Source organism: Bubalus bubalis, chromosome 9, assembly GCF_019923935.1.
Source record: "Bubalus bubalis isolate 160015118507 breed Murrah chromosome 9, NDDB_SH_1, whole genome shotgun sequence".
Classification (NCBI taxonomy): Eukaryota; Metazoa; Chordata; class Mammalia; order Artiodactyla; family Bovidae; genus Bubalus; species Bubalus bubalis.
The window spans coordinates 43,556,777-43,569,374 of record NC_059165.1 but is presented as its reverse complement, the minus strand read 5'-3'; the positions used below and the strand labels follow the sequence as shown (position 1 = coordinate 43,569,374).

At 38.7% G+C, this 12,598-nt stretch overlaps 1 protein-coding gene across 9 annotated transcripts in view; it reads left to right on the top strand.

The window, feature by feature from the left end:
* The window catches only part of SGCD (sarcoglycan delta), a 1,096,788-nt gene that overhangs the window by 645,432 nt on the left and 438,758 nt on the right, over positions 1–12,598 (top strand). For 2 of the 9 annotated variants that reach the window (XM_025294017.3, XM_025294018.3), the window contains exon 1: positions 11,359–11,651. The exons of the other annotated variants lie outside the window; for them this stretch is intronic. The gene's annotated coding sequence lies outside the window, so the exon portion shown is untranslated. Of the gene's footprint in view, positions 1–11,358; positions 11,652–12,598 lie in introns of those variants that run through there. 9 annotated transcript variants of the gene reach the window in all.

The window sequence follows — 12,598 nt, the reverse complement described above, 5'->3', positions numbered from 1 at the left end:
GCATGGGACCCCACTCCAGTATTCTTGCCTGGAGAATCCTATGGACAGAGGAGCCTGGCAGGCTATAGTCCATAGGATCGGATAGAGTCAGGCATGACTGAAGTGCCTTAGCGTGCACACGCACCAATGCAGGAGACATAAGGGACTTGGGTTCCATTCCCAGTTTGGGGAGATCACCTGGAGGAGAGCATGGCAACCCACTCCAGTATTCTTGCCTGGAGAATGCCATGGACAGAGGAACCTGGCAGGCTACTATCCATAGCATCGCAAATAGTCAGACAGGGCTGAAGCAGCTTAGCACACAAGCAATGAAAAAGATAATGTACTTGAAATCCAAACAAAAAGTTTGATAAAAAGGATTTAATAGAATCAAGCTAAGTCAGCCCAACTGTCCTGTCAGTGATACCATAGATACTCAAAGTTTTCCCAGTGAAGGGCATAAATGCCTTGAGAGTAATAAACCCCATCTGTTGTATCTACTGTATCTCACTCTGTTCCTTGCATGGAACAGCTGCTTAAGTGGAGTCCAAGGTTAAAACTCCCTCTTGCAATGCCTGAGTGAATTTTGCCCACTTTTTCCCTTTCTGTGATTTTCATCTTTTGCATCAATCCATTCTTTCTATTAGATGTGCCAACATATTTTAGTTAGAATTGAATATACGTGTCAGGTAATCAATCTGTCTTTTTTTGCTGACTTTGGCATTTCTGTACTCATCCATTTAATAGTTATGATTCTCCCTGCTTCCTGATTGGGGGAGTGAGCAGTAAAGGATGTCGCTACAGCCACTAAGTACGTTTTATATGAAGTCTATTTCTATGAACAACAATCCATATTCTGCTTTAGGATAGGATAATAATGTAGTTCAGCCAGCTCAGGCAGAGTCTGTTAGTTCTAACAGTTTCCGCTAATTACAGGAGAATGAGGATCAGGATATTAAAAGACTCTTGAAGCTGATCAAGATGGAAACATTGGGGAAAATTGCTTTGCCACTGAACCCTGTGATCCACTGAAATTACTAAGGTGCTCTACGCCCATCCATTCCAGCAGATAGTCAATAAGTTATTGCTCTGTTAAGGGCAGGGTTAAAGTTTAACTTAGAATGGTAATATTTTGTTTTGGGACCAATGCTTTAATTTTTTTTTTTAATTTTATTTTATTTTTAAACCCTCCTCCCTCCCCATTCCATCCCTCTAGGTCGTCCCAGTGCATTGAAACATGTAAAATATCATGTATGAAACGAGTTGCCAGTCCAGGTTCGATGCACGATACTGGATGCTTGGGGCTGGTGCACTGGGACGACCTAGAGGAATGCTTTAATTTTTTAATAGCTTTATCTATTTCCATTTAGCTTTTACTAACATGTACACAGGTTCTAAAAAAGGACCTCCTGATTGCTTAAGAGAAGTAAGGCGAGAAGTAGATAACCAGACAATGCATCGTGGAACAATAGTTGCATTTCAGAAAGTGATTTCCAGCAGAAATCACCCAAGTCAGTGAAGAAATGATACAATGAGTCATATCCTGAAATTTGTAGAGTATTGCAAATGCAATCGATCTTAATATACTGATTTTTGTATACTGCAATTTAACTGAATTTTTGGTGAACTCTTTAGAGTTTTTTGTATATAGAATCACACTACCTGCATACAGAAACTATTTAACATCTTTCTTTCCAATCTGTATGCTTTTTGGTTGTCTTTCTTGCTTGATTGCTCTGACTAGGACTTCCAGTGATACGTTGAAGTGGAGTGAGCATCTATGACTTATGCCTGGTCTAGCTTTTCACTGTTGAGGGTGATGCTTCCTGAAGATTTGTCTTATATGGTCTTTATTAAGTGGAGGTAGGTCCTTTACATCCCTTCTCCTCTACCTAGTTTGTTGGGAGTTTTGATCACAAAAACATGTTAAATTTTCATCAGATGCTTTTTTCCTGTATCTGTTGAGATTCTTATATGCTTTTTGCCCTTCTTTATGTTAAAGTGGTACATAACTTTCATTTATTTGCATATGTGAAAGTATTGCATCCCAGAGATGAATTCTTCTTGATCCTGATGTATGATCCTTTTGATGTGCTCTTAAGATCAGTTTGCTAGTGTTTTGTTGAGAATTTTCACATCTGTGTTTTTCAGTGATGCGTGTGTGCATGCTAAGTTCTTTAGTTGTGCCTGACTCTGCGACCCTATGGAGTATAGCCCTCTAGGATCCGTTGTCCATGGAATTCTCTGGCAAGAATACGGGAGTGGGTTGCCATGTCCTCCTCCAGAGGATCTTCCCAATCTAGGGGTCAAAACTGTGTCTCTTACATCTCCTGCATTGGCAGGTGGGTTCTTTTACCTCTAGCACCATCTGGGAAGCCATTGTCAGGGATATTGGGCTGTAATTTTCCTGTAGTGTCCTTATTTGTTTTTGATATGCTAGCTTTGTAAAATGCATTTGGAATTGTTTCCTCCTCTTCAATTGTTTGGAAAGGACTGACATTCATTCTTCTCTGACTGCTTGGTAGAATTCACTCCTGAAGCCATCTGGTCCTGGACTTTCCTTTGTTCAAGGTTTTTGATTTCTTGCTTCAGTCTTCTTACTAGTAATTATTTTGTTCAAATTTTCTCTTTCTTCATGATTCAGTCTTGGTAGATTGTATCTTTCTAGGAATTATTTATCTCTTCTAGGCTGTCAAATTTTTGGCATATAATTATTCATAGTAGTCTCCTTTGATCCTTTGTGTATCTGTGGTATAAGTTGTATCCTCTTTGGTTTATAATTTTATTTATTTGTGTCTCTTTTTTTTCCTTTGTTAGTGTAGCAATGGATTTGTCAATTGTGTTTATCATAAACAGAAACTCTTAATTAGTTGTTCTTTTCTGTTTTTTTTTTTTTTGCTCTCTCTTTCCTTTATTTCTTTTATAATCATTATTATTTAACTTCTTCTATTAACTTTAGGCTTAGTTTGTTCTTTTTCTAGTAACTTGGGTATAAAGTTAGGTTGTTTACTTCAGATTTTTTTCCCTTTATCACTGTAAATTTTCCTCTTAGAACTGCCTTGCCACATTCCATAAGTTTCAGTGTGTTGTTTCATTGTTGTTTATCTTAAAGTGCTTTTTGATTTCCCTTTTGTTTCCTTTTTTGACCCACTGGTTGTTAAAGAATATTAGTGAATTTTTCAGCTTTTTTCCTATTATTGATTTTTAGTTTCATAACATTGTGCTCAGAAAAAAAAAAAAATCCTTGGTATGATTTCAGTGTTCATAAATTTGCTAAGACTTGTTTTGTGGCCCAATATCTGACTTACCCTGACATTGTGCTGTGTACACATGAGAAATATATGTATTCTGATACTCTTGTATGGAATGTTCTCGATATGTCTGTTAGGGTCATTTGGTCTGTAATGTTTTTCAAAACTGTTTCCTTTTTTTTAGCTGAATTTTTTTTTTTTTTTTGGTCTGGGGGATTTAGTCATTGTTGAAAGTGGGTTATTGAAGCCCCCTACTATTATAGTGCTGCCTATTTCTCCTTTGAGTTGTGTTAATACCAGCTCTATATATTTACGTATTCCAATGATGAGTATAGATATTTACAACCTGTTGATGAACAGTCCTGTTTATCGTTATGCAATGACCTTTTTGTCTCCTGTCATGGATTTTGACTGAAAGTCCATTTTGTCTGATATGAGTATAGTTGCTTCAGCTGTCTTTTGATTAGCATTTGCATCGACTATCTTTTCACATCCTTTCACTTTCAGCCTGGAGTCCTTCTTGTTTTTCATTTTGTGGTTATCGTGAAGGTTACATAAAACATCTTACAATTGCACAACTCTATTTTAAGCTGATAACTACTTAACTTTAATTGCATACAAAATCACTCTACACATTTACTTTTCTCTTCCCCAATTCATTGTTTTTATGTCATACTTTACATTTTCAATATTGTTTATCCATTAACAAATTATTGTAGTTGTAGTTTTTAGTGTATTTGTATTTTAACTTTGAAACCAGAGTTAAAAGGATTTATGTACCACCATTTCAGTATTAAAGTATTCTGAATTTGACTATATATTTATCTTTACCAGTAATTTTTGTACTTTTAATTTTTAATGTTAAATAGGCTTCTTTCATTTCAACTAGAAACCTCCAATATTTCTTATAAGGCAGGTTCAGTGGTGATAAAATTCCTCAGCTTCTGTTTGGTTGGCAATGATGAAATACTTCTTATTAACAGCACTGTTCATTATTAATAAAATGCTAAATGTTTATTAAGCAACTATTATATGCCATATACCATGTGGCTCAGATGATAAAGAATCCGCCTGCAATGCGGGAGACCTGGGTTTGATCCCTGGGTTGGGAAGATCCCCTGGAGAAGGGAAAGGCCACCCACTCCAGTATTCTGGACTAGAGAATTCCATGGACTGTATAATCCATAGGGTTGCAAAGAGTTGGACATGGCTGAGTGAGTTTCACTCACTCATGGTACTGGTGGATTTGCTCAATTATGTCTCTTTCACATACCTGAATGAACTCTTTTTAAAGAGGAAATGACTTGAAATATATTTTCTTTCCTTGGCAGTTTTTGGTTTTTGGTGGTTTTTTTTTTTTTTTTTTTTTTGGTGTACATGTGCTGGTTTGTGGGGTTGAATTTTGAGGCTTGGCCTTTGCTTTGAAGCAGAAATAGTCATTCAGAAGGCTTATAATTAGTTTGGGATTCCTGAATCCAGTGTTATGTTTTGTATCATTGAGCACTGATGTGACTGTAAAAATAAAGATGAGTGATGCTATCATTTTTTCAAGTACAGGTTTTATTTATTTCTGTGTAGCATTAAATGCCTATCATGGCATCAGGCCCATTTTTATTGATCCATAAATTTTATTTCCAAATAAAAATGTGATATTTCAAGAGTTTTACTTTCAGCAAGCTGTAATACAATGAGAAATTGTGGACCAAAATGAAATTTGAAAGACTTGATCAATGTTTTTTGCTTAAAATGAAAGAATGAATGGAACCATCTATACCAATATTTGCTTTTCACTGTATAATTAACTTCTTTAGAAAATATGTATTTTAATGTGTTTCGTTACTCATCACATTAAATTACCAAATGTGTCAATTCCTTTTCAGAGTAATGATTAGCTTGAGAATCCTTCGTTGTGTACTATACATTTGAATTTCCAAAACAGAAAATGACTTCAGCTTAGACATTATCTCTGGCCAGTAGAGATATTCTGAACACTGTGGGTCACTGATTTGTCTCCAAGCCAAACTTTCTGGTCCAGATTCCCTCCATGAAAAAAAGTCTCTTCAAAGTCAACCAGATAATTTGCCCTTGACCATTGAAAAGCAGGATTGCATTTTCTCTGCCAGTTTTAAAGAGCCAAAGCAGAGTGAGTATCATTTCCCATCAGGTATTATCTGTGAAGTGAACCCGTAAATGAAAGGCTGGCATAATGTTACTGTTCTAATTGTCTGCCATTAGTTTAACTCTAATTCAGCTGCTTTGGGCTTGTACCTAGAAAATACTTTTTCTGTACTTTGGTTAAAACATTGCCTCTTGATATTTCTTAAAGAAGCTTCCCTTGGCAAGATTATGAATATGTCTTAGTGCCATATCATTATAGTTTACACCAGACTTTTGTTTGACTGCTGTGAAAGTGGAAGTGGTAGTTGTTCAGTCATGTCTACCTCTTTGCAATCCCGTGGACTGTAGCCTTCCAGGCTCTTCTGTCCATGGAATTCTTCAGAAAGGAATACTGGAGTGATCAGCCATTCCCTTCAGGGGAGCTTCCTGACTTTCCCAACTAGCCTACTTTTTCATATGTTGGCGATGGAGCTGATTCCTTCCCTTTAGTTGCCAGGGTTGTCACATGAGCTGAATATGGACCACACAGAGTCTCATGTGCTGTGCTGTGCTTAGTCATTCAGTTGTGTCCCACTCTTTGCGACCAAATGGACTGTAGCCCACCCTCCTCTGTCCATGGGGGCGCTCCAGGCAAGAATACAGGAGTGGATTGCCATGTCATCCTCCAGGGGATCTTCCCAACCCAGGGATTGAACCCAGGTCTCATACCCCTGGTCATAGGGGTTTGTTCAGGGATAACCTTGTGGCTCAACCTGGCATACCTAACATTCTTTCTGAAAAATATCTTTTATTTGCCCTGTGATGATGAGCTTGGGACAACCTGTGGACGTCTTACTGCCCAGTGGAGCAAGCAAAACTGAGAATGAAGTCCAGACAAGAAGATGGAGCCTTGGTTATATTTTAACTGCTACATTCCATCCCAGCTTAAGATCCACTTGAGGTTAGAGTAGTATGATTTAGGAACCTCAGCTTTTTTCATAAGGCTGATTTGACTGCTGTAACCAAAAGGGTCCTGGCCAATGCTTCCTTTCTCACTTGTGCCTTAAGTACTTTGTGCCTCTATATGACTTCATCTCCACTCAGCCTGCCTCTCAAGTAAGATCTTGGCACAGCAGATCTTCTACTCAATAATCATAAGCATGCTACTGTAACAGAGAAGACCAAACCTGACTGCATATTGTATATATTCATTTAGCTGTAACTCTTGTGCTCTGTTGGAGAAGGAAATGGCAACCTACTCTAGTATTCTTGCCTGGAGAATCCCGTGTTCAGAGGAACCTGGTGGGCTACAGGCCATGGGGTCTCACAGAGTCGGACATGACTGAGTGACTTGGCACTTGTGCTCTGTTGCCTGTGAGTAGTCATGCTGGCTTTGTGCCTTTGTAGAAGAATGTTGCCTAAAGCCTGTAATACACAGAAGAGCCCATTTTCGAGGCTCTGACCTTTAAAGGTATACTATTTTTCCATTACAGTAGAGACAGAAGGTTGTAGGACAGGGCATAACCTTTGTCTTGTAGGAGGTTTGGAGGAATAATGTGACCAGACCTAAGAGGACAGCAGCAAACACAAGAGATTCTGCCACCAAAAAGTTTGCAACATCCAGCCATACCCCCTTCCTTTTTAATGTCAAAGAAGTTTGAATTCTACATTTTCCCCCCCTTTGGAGTACATTCTATTTCTTTTTTAAAATTATTTTTAATTGGAGGATAATTGCTTTACAGTGTTGTGTTGGGTTCTGCCATATATCAACATGAATCAGCCAGCGGTATATGTTATGTCCCTTCCTCTTGAAACCTCCCTCCCTCCCACCCATCCCACCCCTCTAAGTTGTCACAGAGGACCGATTTCGAGTTTCCTGCACCATACAGCAGCTTTGCACTGGCTGTCTAATTTTTCATATGGTAATGTATGTGTTTCCATGCTGCTCTCTCAATTCCTCCCACCCTCTCCTTCCCCTGCTGTGTGCGCAAGCCTGTTCTCTCTGTCTGCATCTCCACTGCTGCCCTGCAGATAGGCTCATTGGTGCCATCTTTCTATATCCTGTACACGATACTCGCTTCTCTCTTTCTGGCTTACTTCACTCTGTATAATAGGTTTTAGGTTCATCTATCTTATTAGAACTGAGTCAAATGCGTTCCTTTTTATGGCTGAGTAATATTCCATTTTGTATGTGTACCACAACTTTCTTGGTAAGATGGTTTTCTGGGACACTAGTCCGCCATCTTCTTGGTATGCTGGCTTTCTGAATAAAGTCAGAGTTCATTTCCTAATACTTCATCTCTGCCTTTATTGGCCCATCATTTAGCAAGCAGTACAAGCTTGGGCTTGGTAACAGTACCTGTACCTGAGGCCTTAAGGGCTTTGTCAGGCACTTGACTTGATAATTTCTCACAGTCTTTTAGATAAACATGTGGATGGCTTATTAGTTTTTAAAAATATTTACACTATATAGAAAAACTCAGTATTCTGAGTACAATATAATGTAATAATTTAACACATCAGAAGAATTAAATGAAGTTTGAAAATTTGAGATTTAAAAAACAATGGAGTTAGATGCATATTCCTGACTTGGATTAAAAAACTGCATTCACTTACTTGAAAATATCTATTGTATACTTCCTAAAAGCTATGCAGTATGCACAGAACTAGGGTACAGTAGGGAGAAAGCAAGGCTAATTTCAGGCCTGAAGGAGAATATTTATTTTTTTAGCAGGAAAGATTAACATGATTCAAACAAAAATACAAATAAATACATAATCACATCTATGAGTGCAGGTTTGGGGATGTATATAACAGGGGATTTTTAGTTCCGGGGTTCAGATACCTGAATCCTAGAGAAAGTGATAACAGAATATGAATTTAAAGATTGAATAGTAGTTAAGTAGAAGAAAACATAAGACTGGAGCTGTATTTTCAGGAGAGAGTATTTTTTTTTTTAAGATTTTCAAGTAGAAAGATATATGATTTCTTTGAAGCACTGGAAGAAGAGGGAGACTGACAGCAGATGAGACTGAAGATGTAGACAAGGGAGCAGATCAAGCCAGGCCTTTCAAGTCTTAGTGATGGCAGCCATTTTTCCCTTTCAAGCCACGGCAAGCCATCTAAGAATCTGAGCGCACAGAGTGACACAATTAGGCTTATGTTGGAAAAGTTAGGCTATCACTGTAACTTAGTGATTCTTAGGTCTGGCTCATACTAAAATCATTTTCATTTTGGCCAAATCATTTTGTGGGTGGTGTGGAGCTCAAAACAAAATACTATTACCTGGTCCCTATCCCATTCCCACAGAATCAAAATCTATTTGATTTTGGGCTCCTAGCTCTAGTTATTTTAAAAGCTCCCTTCAGGTGATGTTTGGGATCTTTATTCAGTTGTCAGCAACGTATCAAACAAAGCACATTTCTGTTAAATAATTAAGAGGGCATGTTAAACAATTGCCACATATGAGTTTGACAGAATGTGACCACTTGCTGGTCTGATAATTCAAGTTTTGGATACTTTTTCTTAACATTAGAAGAGGTAAGTAACTTTTTAGAATTTTCCAGCTAGTAGTAATGAATGGTGTTTCAGTGAGTTATCCCTCTTCAAATAGACAAGTTGAAAGGAGCCAGGTAGTTAGTCTGTGGAGAGACATTGCGTGTCTCAAAGCAGCGTCCTTTTGATTAAGTCATCATTTTCTGCCTTTGTATAAAGTCTGACCTTGATTTTTCCAGTTGTTTTATGATTTTTGCTTTTGTTTTGCCATTGTTTTATTTTAAAATTAAGAACTATCCTACCTCTTTTTTTCCCCAAAAGAAGTTGGGCACCTCGACATGATTAATAAGTTCATGAACCACTTGCTATGATTTCTTTCGAAACAAAGGCTCTAGAACCCCAGACAGAAATCTGATACTTTAGAATTTGTAGTCACCATTTCCTCAGTAGGATTTCTTCCTTGACTTAGGGGATTTTATTTTGTAGTTGTTGCTGTTAATTTAGAGCATTGCCCATTGCCAAACATGGGAATTGCAATTGTTAATGGTCTTCTATTTTTAGAATGGTAATCTTGAGCTCTTAAGGTTCGGAGAGAAGGTCCAGTTCTCTGCAAATAGCACTTTGTTCAGCATCATATAACTGACTGCAAATTTGGTCTCACTGTTTACCTTGCCTGTGAGTTAATCTTGAGGAAAGACTTCAGTGTTATGTGTAGAGAATAAATGAAGCGTAGTCATGTGGTTGGCTAATGTTCCAATACAGCATTAGGATGCTTGTCTATGTTTAAGGTGGTAGACCCCTATTGTGTAAAGGGTAGTTGGCAGAAAATTTAATTAGCCAATAAAATAGTTGATTCTAGGAACTCAAACTAAATGTGAGAGTACAATTTTGCTTTTCAGTGAGAGAAAGAGTCTGGTTTTTGCTCAATTCAATAAAAGGAAAAGTAAACCAAAATGTATTTATATGCACTCTGATAGACAGTTTGCATGAATTATCTCATCAAATTCTAATAATTCTATGAGGTAGAGTCTGTTGTTATCTCCATTTTACAGATGAGAAAACTGAGGCCCGGAAAAGTCAAGCAGACTAATCAGGATTCACAGCCTTAAGAGACAGTGCTAAGATTAGATCTAGGCCATCAGATTATAAGCCTTCTCTTGTGAAGGTTAGATGATCCTGCCTTTCCCAAATGATGCTGGGATATAGAAAACACATGGAAAATTAACCCAAATCCTACTTTCTGGCCTCAGTTATAACATTAAGAGTGTTTTGCACCTCTGGACAAGTCATTTCATCATGTGGACCTCCATCTCCCTTTGCAAAATGGAGGGTTGATACAATTTGTATTGGATCATCTCTGGGGTTCCCTCCCCCTCTGAAGTTCTCTGATTCTATAATTGTGTCCTGACCTTAGAGGTACAGGTGCTCCTTCCCCTCCCCACCCTCCACAGACACTGCTTCCCAAGGCAAAAGTCGAATCCGCCTGAAAGAACCCATTGCAGTTTAATGCTAAACCCCAGATCACACCAAATCCATTATTCACAACAGCCCCTCAGGAACACACAGCACTTTTAAAATCTGGCAAGCCAGTTCTTCAAAATAAGTTGCTAGTGGGATACAATTTTGGAAGTACAATATTCATACCCCAAAAAAGAAAAGAAAAAAAAAGCTCAGAATAAATGAGGCTTTCTCTTTAAATCACCTTATTCTACAATGTTACTGTTGACAACTTAGCTTTGGCTTTTTAGATAAGGGGTTTTCAGTGTGGGAGAAGAGGGGTGTCCTCTTCGTATCTTTAGAAATTTCCTTTAGTGTTTTATGGAAAGGTAGACCACACGGTCCAGGAGAATGTACCTAAGACATTGATGGAGTGCCATCCAGAAATAATCACAGGTGCAGAGAATTAAGACACATCCTGATAAAAGGTACATTTTTTTCTCCTCCTACTTCTTTATAGAAAGTATTACACAGTCTGCATTACACAACACCTATTACACCAGCATGCAAATGTTACATTTTCAGACCAGCATCTTATAGAGCAGAGAGTCACCAAAGTGCCTGAAAAATAATTGCATTATTTTTAGTGACATCAGTAAAAGATGCACACATCACGATGCGGGAACAACTCAGAAGTACTGAACCAGTCTGAAAATGCTAAAAATATTGTTCCCCCTCCAACAATTGAAATGTTGAGCAAAGACAGAGACAATAGCAGGTAGGGAGATCAAATCAGAATTCCCATCTCTCAGTTGTAATAGGCTTATAATCAGGACTGGCAAGAGTTGGGGAGCTGACACGGGTCATCAGCTGGGGACTGTGAGAGGAAGGAGAAAGTTGAAAAGGGGTGGGATGGAGCGGCAGCAAGAAGAGACTCAGCTCCCGCTTCTAGCATCCCAGAGCAGAGGCCCTGTGGAGAATGGCTGAGAAATCAGCACTGGCTCTAGAAGCCCTTGCCTTTGTGATTGTGTGAGCCCAGCAGACGCATGGGCACTGGGGCAGGGGAGCACGTCTGTGCTTGACACATGTGTTTCCCATTGAGAGCTGGAGACAGCCCAGTAGCTGGGAGTTGGCCTGACAAAGCTGTATTGAAGTACAGAGTACGGTTTCAAAGCAGTCAGAAAAAGAACGGGAATGCTGTTCAGGAAATTCTTCAGGCATGGGCAGGGACTTGGCTGCAATTCTGCAGTTGGAAAATCTGACTGGGGCAGCTTCTGAACGCAGGCTGGGCCTGCTCACCCTCGGCAGGCCGAGTGGCTGCCTCCTTCCAGCCGCTCCACACACGCCTGGATTGTGTGGGACTCAGCAGCAGCTCTGTGAAGCAGCGAAGAGGTAGGGGACTATTCGGTCCTTGCATTTCCACACTTTCTTTTCACTTTCTACCTGCTGATTGTTTGGAAGTACTCCGAGTTTTTGTGGGTGCTGGTGGGGAGGGGGGGGATGTGTATGTGTGGGAACAAGTTAGAACTTCATCACTTAAACATCTGGTGTGGGGATGTAATCTTTTCTTCTCTCCCAGCCCTTCCAAAATGTGCTTTTCAGTAGGGCAGAGACGCTTTGAAAAGTTAGGATTGAACTGGCAACACCATTGTGAAAAAGAAGTCTGTGAACTCTTGTGTTGTTACCCTGTTCCAACCTTCTGTAACTTTTCTACGAAAAAGGACAGTTCATTGACAGGGAAGATAATTTTAGATGAAACTGTCTGTGTTCTTTGCTTCATGAGAGTTTGGAGATGGGCATTTATAGCAGAAAATGGCTTTCATTTTAGAGAGGATCGGGGTTTGAAGTTTCTATTTTGGATTACACTTTCAGAGTGTAGGAACAGAAATGTGCGTATGAGATCCTGGCATCTTTTATTATCATGTGGGATTTTGACTGTCATTAAGGAGCTCAGTGATATATTTGCCTAGAAATATGCTGGATCAACATGTATAATTCTGTTTCTATAATAATTTTCAGTTTTTCTGAGTTGCCGAAGTATCTGGCACTTCTCTCAGAAAATACTTCTGTAACAATGTTGTGAAGTAATTATACTCCAATAAAAAATACTTCTGTATTTTATGAAGTATAGATAACTATAGAGTCGCAGAAGGCAGTAATTTACTCAAAATCAGTTAAAAGATAGACATGTAACCATGTGAATTTTATTTAAATTATTCTATTTTGCACCTTACTGAAGAGAGCACTTTTAAAAATAACAAATATTAGATAATTATTTTTCATAGATATCAATTATAAAGCAACTGATTTTTACCCCTCCTCCACAAAAGCTATACCTT